The following is a 16224-nucleotide window of genomic DNA, read 5'->3' as shown; positions in this document are numbered from 1 at the left end:
GCAAGGATCATATCCTTCAGGATGTGTTTCTTGCAAGAAGCAGCATACATTTAGGCATCAGAATGCAAAACAAACCCTGTGTCCCTGCTGCCTCTGATTTGTAATTGCTCCGAACTTCTCAGCACCCGCTCGTTTCCCTGCCTCCAGCCTCGCCACAATCCAGTCCCACCCCTCCCTCAATGGCATTTAAAAAAAATTCAATTACAATTTACATTCAGTGTCATTTTGTATTAGTTTCAGGTGTACAGCATAATGGTTAGACAACGATAGACTTTAAACAGTGGTCCCCCAGTATTTCCAGTACCCACCTGGCTCCATACAATATTAGTGACTATACTAGAGGGCCAGTGCACAAATTCGTGCACGGGTGAGGTCCCTCGGGGTGGTCTGCGAGGATCAGGCCGAAACCTGCAGTCCAGTGCCACCTGCAGCTCCTACCTGCTCTCCCGCTCATCCCAGCCCCACTGTGCCTGCTGCTGGCTCCGGCCCAGTCAGTCCCAGGAGAGGCTTACTCCACCACACCAGCACTTGCCAGCCGTGAGCCCCGTGTCTGGCGCCCTTCCTAGGGGAGTGGCCTGCGGGATCGGGCCAAAACTGGCTCTCCGATATCCCCCAAGGGGGCCTGGATTGTGAGAGGGTGCAGGCCAGGCCGAGGGACCCCACTGGTGCACGATCAGGGCCCAGAAGGGACCGTGGGAGGGCTCCAGGGCGTGTCTGGCCCATCTTGCTTAGTCCCTATCAACTGGACCCCAGCAGCAAGCTAACCTATTGGTCGGAACGTCTGCCCCCTGGTGGTCAGTGCATGTCACAGTGACCGGTTGACCAGTTGACTGTATAGCCCCTGGTGGTCAGTGCACATCATAGTGAGCAGTTGAGTGGCCTTAGCATATCATTAGCATATTACGCTTTGATTGTTTGAACAGTCGACCGGTCACCGGACGACCGGACACTTAAACATATTAGACTTTTATTATATGGGATTCCCTGTACTGTACTTTACAACCCTGTGACTATTTTGTGACTAACAAATTTGAACTTCTTAATCCCTTCACCTTCTCTCCAGCCAACTAGGCCCACTCCCAATAGCATGTTTTTTAAGCAAACAGACTTTGGTATCAGACAGACCTGGGCTAGGACACTGGTGTGGACCCGGGACTTACTCTGACTAGACCACACCAGGACCGTGTGACCCTGAGCAAGTTATATGGCATCTTTGAGTCCTCATTTTCCTCATCTGCAGAATGGGAATGATAACGATGAGTGCCTCTCAGGGCCCTTGTGAGGGTCCGTTGAGAGTGTGCAGTAGGTCACTAGTGCACACGGTGTCCACTCAGGTAGAAAGCAGGTCACTCCCAGGTGCTCCCGCTGTGCCTCCAGGTCCCGGTTCTCACCAGGGAGCCCACCAGCGGGCAGGTAGGGGTCCAGCTCAGGGTCTGGCCCAGTCAGCGCTGGGCACGAGTTTGTGAATGAGCGCGCTAATGAACGGGCACATTTATTCACTGGTGTGGAACAGTGAGGGGTCCAGGTCCTATTTCCCACTTTAACACAAATTAGTTATGAAAATTAGGCCAATTTTTAGAAATTCAACCGGGAGGCAGGATCTGCCTCTTCTGAAATGTGTTACTTTGGCAAGTGAGTTACCTTCTGAAGCCTCAGTTTCCTTAGCTGCAGGATCAGGACAGTGCCTACCTGTCATGAGAAAGACAGAGTAATGTGCACAGAATGTGCTTATCAAGTGTTACTTCCCCTCACCCCTTTCCTGAGTTTCTCTCTTTTGCTTGGCGGAGCCCCCGACCTGTGCCCAGCAGTGCCCAGGGCCCTGGACTGGATCCCACCCGCCTTCCAGGAGTCTCTCCCTCTCTCACCCGCAACACCAGCTGCTGCCGGAATGCCTCGGGGAGCGCAAATTGGGAATTACTGTGCACCTGAAATGCTGACGCTTGTGTTTCTGCTCTTTTATAAAAAAGCACGAGGCAGTCGGCTCTGCACAATGTTGTATAAATATCCAGATTAAAAGATTAGTGAGAGATTCCTGAGAGCATTGGAGCTTCTAAAGCGTGGCCCGCTTTGAGTCAGGAGGGGGACAGTAGCTCCACACGCAGCCGCTGTAGCTTTCAGGTTATAACACCTCATTCACACGGGAACCGGGGCTGATGTTACCACCTCTGCCAAGTCCTGGTTTACAGACAGGACCACAGAGGAAGAGGGGTGCATGACCTTGGGGCTTAGAGCGCAAGAAGAAAATGGGGGAGACCCTCACCCCCCCCCCACTGGCGAACCCACTGGTTTGCCCCTTGGCACTTTCATTAATGCCGAGGATAGAATGTCAGCACCTCTGCGACTGGGGGCTTGTTTTGCATCCAGCAGTAACCCAGTCTTATTCTCGTTAGAAAGGGCTGCTCACCCAGTTAGCTCCTCTGACCCCCATCTAATGGATTTTCTGGCAAAGGCAGCAGTGAGGTCCGAGTCAGCAGCAGCTGCGCCTCTGGCTTGACCACCCTGTTCCTGGAAAGGCAGAATGTGCACAGGGAGCTCAGCTGTGCAGTCCACTGGCTGAGGCCCCGGCCAGTCTCTTCACCCCCTCTTCTGTCCAGTAGGGACATATGCCTACCCCACAAGGCTCCTGGAGTGAGCCCTTGCCCCCCTATGCACACATTTGCATCTCCTGCCTGGAATGCTTCCCCCAGTTTCTACTCTCACCTCTCCCCTTTGCCCAACGAATGCTGACTACTCATCCTTCCTTCTTGAAGCGTCCCACACTCCCTCCACTGGGCTTCCTTCCCCGTGCTCCCCTCTATGCCTACACCCTTTCCTGTTTGCTCGCCTTCTAGGCCAGGGACAGTCTCATCCAGGGGCCCTTAAGGAATGTGGGTTGATGTCCAGTTGAGCATTGCAAACGAGGGCAGATAGTGCCCTAGATGCTGTCCAGAGTAGAGAGGAAGTGTGGATATGCCAGGGAGCAAGCCCCGCCTCCATTCTGCTGTTTGCGTCTGTCCAGCTATGGACAGACAGAGATGCCGGGGACTGGGAGCTGAGGATTACAGGGACAGGCCAGAAAGGAGAGTCATGACCCTGGCTGGGTAGCTCAGTTGGTTGAGTGTCCAAGGTTGATACTCTAAGGTTGCGGGTTCGATCTCTGGTCAGGGCACATGGGAGAATCAACCAGTGAATGCAGAAATGAGTGAAACAACAAATCGGTGCCTGTCTCTGCCTCTCTGTCTCTCTCTCCTTCAATACCATTGGCAAGGGCAAATATATACCATTGCAGATTTTTCAGGTTTTGTTAGAAATATTCTCTTGGCCCTGGCTGGGTAGCTCAGTTGGTTAGAGTGTCTTCCCACTGTGCTAAGGTTGCGGGTTCGATCTCTGGTCAGGGCACATGGGAGAATCAACCAGTGAATGCAGAAATGAGTGAAACAACAAATCGGTGCCTGTCTCTGCCTCTCTGTCTCTCTCTCCTTCTAAAATCAATTTAAAAAATTTGGAGGGCGGGGGGGGGAAGGTGCCGTGTAGGGTGGAGCGATGGGGAGGTATTGACGTTTGGGCTCTTCACAGGCCCATCGACCCGGGACTGACTCTGACTAAATTGTGGCCTTGCTACAGAGCTGGGCTAGATGGAAGCGGCAGGGCTCCTCCCCCCATCCCACAGATCAGAAAACCGGTCTCCCAAGCAGGTGGGTTATTCCCAGAACCCATGGTAATGGGAGAGCCGGAAGCTCATCGAGTCTTTCTCCAGTGATACTCCTCTCTCTACCCAGCGGGTGCCTCCCAGGAGTCACTGTGTCCAGGGGAGGATGTGAGGAGGTCATCAGAGCTGGTCCAAATCCTCTAGGTGCCTGGGTTCAGATATGCCTGGTGGAATTGAGGACTATTCCCCGAAGCCCCTGGGAGGGCTCTCCTGGGGAAACCAGAACTCTCTGGGGACCTGGGGAGCATGTATGAGCTGGAGGGAGCCGAGATGTAATTGCCTAGGGTGGAAGGAGATGACATGGGTAGGTTTGGAAAATTGTACTTCCCTAGTCATCTGGCCTCTGCCTTAGAGGGTCAGGTCCCTGGAAAGAAACTGCGAATCTGAAAAACTACCACCAGGAATCCCGGCTGCTCACAGGTGTAGGCAGTACAAGAAATAGTGTTGCTGCATGTGGGTGGGAGTGCATGTGTGTTTAGCAGCAAACGTCCCACTCTGAACGGAGTCAGATTGGAAATATCAGTGAAGCTGACTGAAAAATAGCATAGCAGTTCGATGGCATCATACACGTCTTTAATTTACCTGCTGAGTTTAGAACTTACTCAGTCATTGCCACTGGTCCCACTGTCTGTTCACAAAATTCAACAGAACAAGGCTGATGGCCGAGGCTGTCAGAGCTATTCATGAGGCCACCGCCACAAGGGATGTAGCCTCAGGAAGGGGAAGTAGCTTGTCAGCCCCCAGCAGGACTGGGCAGGGGAAGCAAGTGGATGTTAGACATGGGTAGAGGCCTGGGTATTCTAGCTGAGCACAGCGCTGGCGCCTCATTTTCTGTCAGCATCTGCTGAGTTCCCCCCATGATCCCATCTGGGAAGAGCTGCCTCCCAGAACCTGCAGCTTGTCTGGCCTAGGAGAAGGGTCCCACAGCCAGAGCTTGCCTGAAAAGCCGGTGCTTACTGGAAGGTATTTCAACTTTCCATGTAGGTCATTTTGTTCATACCCAGTGTTCCTGCTTGTCACCTCTGGCTGTTGGAGTCTTGGACATTTTGTCTGCATCTTGGAAAACAATCGGGATGATCTTTGCATGAATTCTCCAGAGTCCCTCCAATTCAACGGTCGTGAAAGGTAGAAAATGTCTGTTTTAGCTCAACAGCTAAATACTGATACGCGCTTTTGCAAGGCTGAGGCAGCCGGGCTCTGAGATAGCATGGCCTCCTCCTTACAGTCTCGTATTTGGATATTTATAAACCCTCCATCAGAGTTTCCAAATCCTTGTCACAATATTTGAGCAGAAACTCACTTTTATTTTATGTCTGAACATAGGAGGTCGTTTTAATCATAGGTATACTCCTCATGAGAAACGTGAAAGTGGACAGGAGGAGTTCTACCTGCAAGGGCCTCCTGTACAGCCAGTGTTTAAAATATGATCATTCCATCATCCCTGCAGGACTGTGAGGCTACATTATCCCCATGCTCAGCTCAGAAAACTGAGACTTAGATTAAATGAGGAGCCCACAGCCATGCAACTATTCAATAGCAGAGCCATTGTCTGCTCCTAAATGTATGTTCCTCCCACTTCCCCATGTCAGCTCATTCACTCAGGGCCCCTCTTTCGTCCACCCACTGCCTGTCTCAAGTTCAATGCTGCATTGCTAGGTGCATCCTTCACTCAACACTATAAAGGCGTTTGGGTGATGTCAGGGGTATAGCCAATGATGGAGAGTGAAATCTGTTTCCTCTTTGGCATAAAGGATACATTTGGAGCTAAGTTTCCATGAAGGGGAAGAAGATCCCACTTCAGGCTATGATGGAAACTGAATAACCATTAATATAACTGGGTTATCAACCAGATATCAGAATTAGGTATCATTAGTAAGGTACTTATCTGACTTGTGCAGATCTTGATCAAATTTTGGAGAATTCACAACTCTGGATTTTTTCCTAAAACCCTAGGTATTTATTCTACAACGCAACACTTTATCTCCTGAACTTAATTTCCCCCAGGATCTGATCATATTTTTAAAGTGGTTCAATGTTTGGGCTTTGGAGCCAGGTTGTAAGGATCTGAGTCGCAGCTTCACTGTGTGCTAGCTGGATGAAGTTAGCCAGATTACTTAATTAACATCAGTGTGCCTCAGTTTCATCCTCTGTAAAATGAGCATACTAAAAAAATGGATTCTGGGATTGCTAGAAGAATAAAATAATTTGTATAAATCCATTATGAAACTAGCACGTAATAAATTCTTGTCAAATGTTGTGAGCTATTATTATCTGGTATTTTACAATCACTAATAGAGTTAAACAATATTTGGCCATTGGACAGTTCCTTAAATTGGGTGAGGGAATGTGTTTCTACCTTTCATGATGTAAAGAAATGAGGGTCACTGTCATCTCCGGGAACAGAAGGTTTGAGGGCTGGTTACCTTCCATCCTCAGTTGGCCAGCATCTCCACATATGAATGCCCGTCTACCATTTCCACATACGAACGCCTGTCTACCACCTCCACATACAAACGCCCATCTACCATCTCCGTGACAGCAGAAGCACCTCTGCCACCCATCAAATGAAGCACCCATCAAAAATGTTGGGGCAGAGAACCTGGAGGTCATGGTTCTTGTTTACTTGGATGCCTGTAGCAGCCAATCTCATGTTAAAACTCATAATTAGTCTCATTGCTGCAGCCTGTGTGCTCCCAGCTGGTCTGCAAGAATCTCAGACTCACAAAGATTCCCTACATTTGTCTTTGTCTGGGAATATAGAAGTTCAAGTGCTGCAGGAATCTTGCAAAAAAAAAATTAATTCAAATTTTATGTTCACACATATTTTGTTAGTAACGTTTATTTAGAAGAAGAGCAGCAACCTAAACATTCCGCATACCAGATTTTAACCACAAGTGTATTTATTGTGCTACCAGATCATTTTTGTGCTGTTCTGAGAGAACTCTTCTCCCAGTGGAGTTCTACATTCATACCAGAACCTATTGAAAAATGAGGCATTGGTTATGAAGGTTGCATCTTTGAACTGATTTATTTTTTAAAGATTAATTCACACCTGAGCATCACCATCTGTGGAATTATATATAGTTCTGTGGCACAGAAACCCCGTCTCCTGTTCCATCAAGAGCTAGGCAAGGAGAAGGCGCTTGCCTCCCACCCTGGCCCGATGATCGGTTGTGCAATTATAACCGGATGTATAACTCTTCAGATTCATGATAACGTCGCCCATCACAATACCGTTGGCACTTATTGTAAGCTTTGCCTCTCTTTGTCTGACTTTGAATGTCTGATAAGAGGCACCACTCACCGTCACAACCTTCGAGAGATTTGACTTCCAAGCTCCATTTCCCTTTTCAAGCTCCTGCATCAGTTTAATTGAAGAATTATCCTGCAATTGCCAGATAAGTTATAGGAGACTGGTATCATTGGCAGCGACTCCTCTGCATGAATCAGGGTTTTCTCAGTGCTCTGCTAAGTCAACGAAAATCAAGGAATCAGTGACATCCTCAGTCTTCTGGTAGCCTTGATTTCAAAGATATTTTTAGGTTTGTCAAAACCATCTCATAGTCCTCAGTGATTTTTATTATAAAGAAAAATAGCCCTGGCCAGTTTGATTCAGTGGTTGGAGCATCGGCCCACAGACCGAAGGGTCTTGGGTTCGATTCTGGTCAAGGGCATGTACCTCGGTTACAGGCTCCATCCGTGGCCTGGTCCAGGCGCATGCAAGAGGCAACCAGTGGATGTATCTCTCTCATGTTGATGTTTCTCTCTCACCCCATCCTCACCCTCCCCTACACTCTAATCTTCAGGTGAGGATTAAAACAATAAAATGAAATAAAATAAATAGATAGATGATAGATAGATAGATAAAAATAAATGGTTTACATTGGAACTTATACTATAAATGTATACTATTAAAATACCACATTAAGTTGTTTTATAGATTGGAATCTCTCATGAGGTTTCATTCAAGAAAGGCATATAGATATATATTTTTTAAGTTTTGAAAGCCAATTTCAAGACTTACCTTTCAAACGATGGTTGAGTCTCTCCCTTAGCCTTCCCTCACTCATTGTACCAGTATTCATCAGCCCCTACCATGTGACAGGCACCATTCTGTGTTCTTGGGACACAACGGCGAGCAAGGTGGATATGGTCCTGGTTCCCATGGGGCTTACATTCTACTGAAAGAGAGACAATCGGCAAATCAACAGATAAGCAAGACCCTCTCAGATGGTAAGTGCAGTGAAGAACATAAAGCAGTGTGAAAGTCACTGCACCTGTGAAAACGCCTCTGTGGGCAGGGGAACAAGGGCCCCTTTGATTTTCTCTGGTGAACACCTTTTGGATTCATTGCCTCCAAGGCAGCCGAATCCACCATTGGACAGCTCAGCTCTCACTGCGTCAAAGGTCTTCCTTGCGTCAAACTGAAATCCGTCTCTCTGGAATTCCACTCGTCTCTCCTGGTTCTCCCCTCTGGGCCTGTCTGAGCAGTTCTAATTTGTCTTTCCCAAGGCAGCTTGTCACGTGTCTGTGCACAGTGATGGCGCTCTCATGGGCCTTTCTCTCTCTGAGTCTCAACACCTGAGAGTTCCCCTCTCTCACGTCCCAGTGTCTCTGCATAAACCTTCGGCCCATCAACACCCCCCCAAAAACATAAGGTCTAGCTATGAAGTCACCCTCCATGTGACCATGGCAGAACAAGACAACCATCTCACCCTTCTTCTTTTTTTTAAAGGATTAATTAAAAAAGTGTTTTCACTGATTTCAGAGAGAGGAAGGGAGAGGGAGAGAGAGATAGAAACATCAGTGAGAAAGAATCATTGATCGGCTGCCTCCTGCACGCCTCCTATTGGGGGTCAAGCCCACAACCTGGGCATGTGCCCTGACTGGGAATTGAACCGGCGACCTCCTGGTACGTGGGATGCCATCCAACTAACTGAGCTGCACCAGCTGGGCATCTCACCCTTCTTGCCTCTCTACCTCTCCACTCTCAAGATTGTCTTCATTTCTTTCCACCAGTTCCATAACACGGTGGCCTCCTCTCTACCTCACAGTCTACTGAATTTCCTGAGCTGCCTCAGTCCCAGATGCTAACACATCTCCCTCACCCACTTCTGCACTTTTGTGGTTTTGTGCTTATGCTGTAGCACAGGACATTGCAGGATCCTCTTAATTATTTCCTATGACGATGACAAAACATCAGTAATGACCACTCAGAAAGACCAGTGGCTTCCTTTCTCCGGGACTTACTGGGAGAAGTGTCCCTCATAGTGCCTGGACCCTCCCTGGGGACAGCATGTTCCCAATGCCTGCTTTTCACTGCGCAATGTGGCATTTTCCTTGATTGGTTTCAAAATGGGCCCTTTTAGCATCAAACATTGGTTCAGACCCAGTGGTTCAGACCTTCTGCATCGGGGACGTGCACTCGTTGTAGCAGGGCAGCCTTGGCACACCCGGGCCTGACGGCTTTTCCTCAGGTGGCTAATGGCTCCAGCACTTGAGGCGTATGGGCTGGCTTTGAGACTTTAATTGAAAAACATATTAGAAGCTGCATTTAAGTATTCTCAGCCTCCCACTAGCCTTTTCACTTCCTCACAGCACTGCTCCAAATCAACCAAAAAGGAACACGAGGGCCTCTGGAGCCTGGTCCACACCTCCCCACTTACTGGAGAATTTTTCCTGCCTCATTTGCCTTTGTATTTCTAGTTGTTGACTGCCCTTTGCCCATAAAAAAGGACCATGTCTCACCTGTTCACTCCTCCTTTTTAGGTATCTTCCCTATCCAAGTGGCTCTGGGTCCCTGAAAATTAAGCAGTCCTCCAGTGGCTTGAGCCCTAGCTGGCTTGGCTCAGTGGATAGAGCGTCGGCCTGCAGCCTGAAGGGTCCCGGGTTCGATTCCAGTCAAGGGCACATGCCCGGGTTGTGGGCTTGATCCCCAGTAGGGGGCATGCAGGAGGCACCTGATCAATGATTCTCTTTCATCATTGATGCCCTCTTCTTCCTCTCTGACTAACTTACACCCTGAAAATAAACCTGTTATGGGAGTCATAGCATATTTTATTCTTAAGTTGCACTCAAGTCCTTTGGGGAGTAAGCATGGTGTAAATCTTACTGGGTAGATATAGATATAGATATAGATATATAGATATAGATATATAGATATATAGATATATAGATATATAAATAAAAGTAAACCCTGGCTCAAGCTCTTGTGTAGCTTCCATCAGAATGGCCACCCCTTCTTCTAAGATGCTCAGTCATCTTCATGTGCCCTCAGAAGAAGCCATTCTTTTCATTCCACCAGATCATCTTGGCTCTCTGTGTGTAAACACATCTATGTGCCGAGGTGCCTTAAGCAATGACCTGCCTAGATTTGAATTCATATTCTGGGTCTTTATTTAAAGCATGTACCTAGTTCTTACAACATAGGACCATGAGTTTTTGGCCTATAGGATTGAGCAAACTCTTACTTCAAAGCCAGAGTTCTAACAGCTATCAACTTTCCTTCTCAGTTTTCTTTCTGGCTGCTCTGGGAACTACCTGTGTAGACATGTTATGGCCCTTTTAAAAAATATTTTATTATTAGCTTAAAGGTTTCAGGATAAACTCCAAACATCTTAACTTAGCACTGAAGTTCTGCTATGGACTGAATGATTCTGATCCCCAGAAGTCCTATGGGTTCAAGTCCTATCCCCCAATCTTATAAAATCAGGAGGCGCCAGGCCTTTGGGAGGGAATTAGATTTAGATGAGATCATGAGGGTGGGGCCCCCATGATGAAATTAGTGCCCTTATAAGAAAAGAAAGAGACACCAGCTTCTTCTCTATATGAGCACACAGCAAGAAGGCAGCTGTCTGTAAGCCAAGAGGAGAGCTCTCACCAGGAACCAAATCAGCTCGCACCTTGATTTGGACTTCCCAGCCTCCAGAACTGTGAGAAATAAACGTCTGTTATTTTAGCCATCCAGTCTATGGTATTTTGTTAGAACAGCTGAGCAGCCTAAGAGAAGACCCATTAAGAGCTGGGCTGCCTGCTCCTGCTCCTCCTGTGCCCACAGTCTCTGTTCTGACAGTGCCGAGCTGTTCCTAGAGCATGCTGTACGTTCTGCCTCATCATGCCTCAGCAGGAGCCATTACCTCTGCTTGAAATGCTGCTGCTCATTTTGTTGCTTCATTCTGTTGAAGTCTCAGTTGAAATCCATTTCAAGTAGCACCTCCCCCAGAAAGTTTTCCATGAGCCTCAGAGGAGGCATGCTGCCAACTGCTATGGCATCTGAGTGGCTCTGGAGCCGGAACCAACTGATGCTGCCATGTGGTGGCACCTGTCACCAGCTGGGACAGCAGTGACAGGAACAGCAAGCAAAATAGGAACTCGGTAGCCCCTTATCCCTGCTTTCCAGTGTCACGTACGTGCAGAACCTAACAGCAAGCCAGCTAGAATAACTAACTGTCCTGGTTGCCCAAATCTAAGGGGTTTCAGTGTTCAGATGGGGACAGTCATGGACAGACTGGGACAATTGGTCTCCCTAGAGCCAGCAGGCAGAGAAATGCGGTTTGCAGAGTCCCACCCCCAGAACTGTGTATAGCAGAGTGTCGAAGGGTGGATTTGGAGCTGGGAGAATGAATGGCTGCATTGTCTGGAGGATCTGGAGAATCCTGGGGACTGTGGAACTCTGGGTATTGGGAATGCGATGGCCAGTTTAGAGCTGAAGGCCTTAAGCTAGCCTTCATCCTGTGTTTCTGTGTACCCTGATATTGTACTAGTCCCTTACTCATCTGTTTAGACCTGTTATCTTGATTGCCTTCTGGAGCCTTTTCCTAGGTTCTTCTGAAGTTAGACATCCTTTGTTGCTCCCTGGATTCTAAATAATGGCTAGCACCTAAATCTCTGAGGCACCTATTAGGGCCGATAATGCAGCTCATAGTTGTTACCTAGCTATTTCCAAGAACAACCCTTCAAGGAATTTATACAGAATTAAATGCCTTATTCTTTAAAATGTGGTGCACAGCTGGCGGCACTGGCATCACTGGAGAGCTTGTTAGAAACGCAGACTCTTGGGCCCCCAGGAGTCAGACTCTGCAAAGATCCCCAGGTGGTTCGTACACACAGTACAACGTGAGAAGCACCAGTCTACAGAGGAGCTTTTCCACCCTGGTTGCTCTTCGGCAGCTTAAAGACATTCTGATGCTTGGGCGAGAACCTCAGAGATATTGGTAGGTTGGGGTGGGGCAGACGGTGGTATTTTTAAAGCCCCCCAGGTGATTTTTAATGGGCAGCCAGTATGGCAGCCCACTGATCCAGAGCGTGAATGAGATCATAAAGAGCCTTAACATTAGCTATCCAATTATCTCACTTGTGCTGTGCACAGAGGCACACAAGTGGGATAACCAAGGCCCAATTATCCTAGTTCTAAGCAATTTCTAAGGTCTCCAACTCCGGCCACCACTGAGGTTTCCTGCCTCCTGACTCAAATCTTGTTATATAACTACTACTGGATTTCTATTGATGTTTGTAGTTATTTTTATGAGAAGATAATTTAAGGATGTGTCATCAGATGTTTGATCAAGCCTTGAGGATTTTACTGAATAACTAGAAGTATCTAGGGGTGAAGAACAGGATCTGGTTGAATTATGAATGCAGTAAACTCAGCAAGGCATTCATTTCAAGCAGGGCCAATACCTTGTTCAAGGACCTCCTTGAGCATAGGAGGGAGCCCAGCAGGTCAGAGTTGTCCCTTCTACTTCCTATCATTTCAATCCAACTCTATTGAATTCGACAGTCATTTATTAAGCATCTGTGTGCAAATGCCTGTGAAGGCACAGAGATAAAAACACAGGACTGCTTGTTTCCAATCTTTGTTAGAGTCAAGTCATGGCAAAAGTGAAAGATGGGTATGTATCCTAAGCTCCATTAGAGAAGAAAAGATAAATCAGTGTGTAAAGGGAAGCATGTCACATCCATGTACAAGCAGATGGGTTGCCAAGTGTTTTTGGTGGAGGCTCGAGTGAGAATGGTTTTGGAGAAGAGGTTGGGTTTGCATGTGAACACATGGTAGGAAAGGGTAGTTCAGAAAGAGGGACTAGCATAAACAAGATCTGGGTGTAGATGTGCTTGGTGAAATGATGCTAGTGAAAAGTAGAAGGTGAGGTTAGACGGGTAGATTAGATGCCATGTTATGGAGTAGTGATCATGCCAGGACCAAAGTTACAATGTAGTTAGTTAAACAGCGTGTGCCACTAAAGAGGTTTGAATAGATTTAAACCCTGTAGAGGGTGAATTAAGTAAGGTACATAGGGCAAGTTTGAGGCAGGCAATAGACCCCTGTGCCAACATCCAGATAAGAGTAAGGTGATACTGAAGTGGCATTTTGGGGAAAGGAAGGAAGGCATAATTTGAAACTCATTGAATGTAGGCCTTAATGAGCACATTTAGGAGAACATTTATGGGGTAAGTAGACATTGTGTTTACATTAGTTAATTGAAAGTACATTTCCCTGGAGCTAAATTACAGTGAACACTGTTAAATCACAATTAAGGTCTATCTGGATATCTGCACCATTATGGATTTTGTGGGTGTTGAGACTGGCTCACTGTGTTGCTAGATAGCAACATTTTTCAAATTTTCCATTATTTGCAAAATCAACTGCAAACAGAAGCTTGGGGCCTGCCTGAGGCTACTGACTGAGCAAGACGCGAAATCCTTAGCCCTTCGGGACTGCCCAGCTACTAATAAGTCATGAGGGGATTTCAGAGTCTCGGGCAGCAGCTCTTGCCACCACTTTGGGATTTGACAGCCCCAAAGAGAGATGAATTAATCCGAAGGAAGGTTTATATTGCACACCACAGACGGACCAGAGGGCCTGGAACATGCACACTAAGCTAAAGCCCATTGAACTTCCAACTCAGCAGATTGGTGTAGAGAATGAAAAAGAACTGTAGGAACCCAGATATAAGTTTTGATCCCTTCAATTAGCATTAACTTTGCCTTAACCGTTGAGCAACCAGTGTATTAAGTACTGTGGAGTACAAACAGTGGAAAGGATGCAAAGTGACAGATTCAGATTCAAATTCTATCTTTTTTTCACTACCAGGTATGTGACCTTGGGAAGTCTGCTTTACTCCTTCAAGCCCTAGTCTCCTGATTTATAAAATGGGCATAATAATAGTACCTGCCTCTAGAACAGCGGTCGAACGACACTTTCACAGGGGTCACCTAAGACCATCCTGCATATCAGATATTTACATTACAATTCATAACAGTAGTAAAATTACAGTTATGAAGTAGCAATGAAAATAATTTTATGGTTGGGTCACAACATGAAGAACTGTATTTAAAGGGCCAGAAGGTTGAGAACCACTGCTCTAGAGGCTGTATGAATATTAAATGAGTAATTTACATATAAATACACAATACATACATATACATATTTGTATTACATATATATGTAAATGTATATAATATGAATGTATATAATGGAATAGGTATATAATATATAATTATTAAAATTATATGTTGTGCTAATTATTATATAATGTATGATAATTTATGTCTATAAGTTGCTCAAAAAGCTCAAATCTTGACAACTATAACAAGTCTTTACTGATAAACTCCAGGTGTATAGCTATATGTGTGTGTGTGTGTGTGTGTGTGTGTGTGTGTAATCTAGTGACCCAGTGCATGGATTCGTGCACATTGAAAGGAAATTAATTAGAAGGTGGAACATTATTTTGAGTAATAAAATGGCAGTGATTGACATTTTTGTTTATTATAGTCCTCTATGATGTAATGGAAGTCAGAATAATATTGTAAAGTCATAAAATTTGACATCAGACAGGCTAGAATATGAGTCCCAGACTCTAGCATTGAAAGCTAGCTGTGTAATCTTCTGCTAGTCACTTGCCTTCTCTGAACCCAGAGGTGACAACGTGGAATTTGAGTACAAGCCAGAGTGGTATTGTGTAAATCTAGGTGTTGATGGAACAGGACTGCAGGTCAGGAGGAGGGGGAGGTTAAAGAACAATGACAATGACCTAGGATTTACCAGAAAAGACTTCTAAGAATTGACAAAAATTTGAGCTTAGAGCAATTTATAGACATAAATTAATGGAGACGAAATAGGGAGAAATGTGTACAAAGGACTGATGGCTAGATTTAGCAATTCATGGGCAAGAAACATATAAAGCACATTTTCCTAGGAGTGGAAAAGTCCTGATGGGATATAATTAGGAAAAAATTATTGAGTGCTTACTATATGCCTGCTATCATTCTAAGTGCTTTAAGGGTTTCAGTGTATTTTATCTTCAGAGCAAACCAATGAGATGGCTTCTGCAATTAACCCCCTTTAATGGATGAAGCAGACCCTGGCTAGGTAACTCAGTTGGTTAGAGCATTGTCCCAACACACCAAGGTTGCAGATTCAATCCCCGGTCAGGGAACATACAAGAATCAACCAATGAATGCATAACTAAGTGGAACAACAAATTGATGTCTCTCTCACTCTCTCTCTTCCCCTCTCTCCAAAATCAATTTTAAAAAAAGATAAAGCAACTTGTCCAAGATCACACAGCCAGTAACTGGTTAAGCCAGGGCTAGAACCCAGCAGCCTGGCCCCTGAGCCCATACCCTTAACTGTTTTGCTGCACTGCCTCTGAGGTAAGATCAGAAAGATGGCCATCTCTTGAATAACAGTCTTACAATGTAAAAATTCCATCAGAGCAAAAATCACACCTCTCTTACTCATTATCATACCCATACTGCCTGGCACATGGTGGGGACTCAATAAATATTTGTTGAAAACCTGAATGGAAGCAGCTAGCAGAATTTTCTCTAAATTTTTTGGGGCGACTATCCTGGGAGGGGTCTCCCAGAGCCCAAACCGCCGGGCCAGTGTGATGGACAGAACACTGCCTGGGCAGAGCAGGGCTCTCAAAAACTTCCCTAAATCACTGGGCATATGATCCTCTATTCCTCCCAAGGGACAAAGATGAATTTGTCACAGTGAGAAAGGATAGAAATGGCATCATTTTATATCATTCTAAAATAGCATTAAAATGTTTCATTGGCTACCTGATGTCTCGGAACAACAGTAGGTTAAGGGCATTGGAGGTTGACTGCCTTTCCTTCTCCTATGTTAAATCTGCCTGCATTTGTTAAGTCACCACAGGCAAAAGTGACTTCCCTTCCCCCGCTGGAGGGTCCTTCACAGCCTGCCAGTGATGGGAAGACTGGGCTTGAGCTGACATCCATCTTGCTCACATGAGACAAGGACCATCTGTAGCAGAAACCATCGATTAACGGGCCCTGGCCCGTATGTAATGGGTTTCTAGAGATCCCCGATGGAAGAATATTAATCTAAAGAGGACCCTTGCCTGGAAGGTGTTCAGGGTAGGAAGTCAGCACTTTCATGGGTATGGTGTGGTCACTGACAGCTGCTAAAACGCCAGGCCCTGGCTTCTTTCTACCTGGAGGGTGCTTTGAAGGAAAAGGATAGTGACTGCGACCTGAACAGTACAGGGATTGGTGCTGACAGCGGACAG

At 46.3% G+C, this 16224-nt stretch overlaps 1 protein-coding gene across 1 annotated transcript in view; it reads left to right on the top strand.

Annotated features, from left to right (window-relative positions):
* Window positions 1-16224, top strand: part of ASIC2 (acid sensing ion channel subunit 2) — an 815352-nt gene that overhangs the window by 222734 nt on the left and 576394 nt on the right. The window lies entirely within an intron of this gene.

This window comes from Myotis davidii, unplaced genomic scaffold (assembly GCF_000327345.1).
Source record: "Myotis davidii unplaced genomic scaffold, ASM32734v1 scaffold699, whole genome shotgun sequence".
In the NCBI taxonomy this organism is placed as follows: Eukaryota; Metazoa; Chordata; class Mammalia; order Chiroptera; family Vespertilionidae; genus Myotis; species Myotis davidii.
The sequence above is the reverse complement of the archived record's forward strand: the minus strand, read 5'-3'. Positions and strand labels throughout refer to the sequence as shown.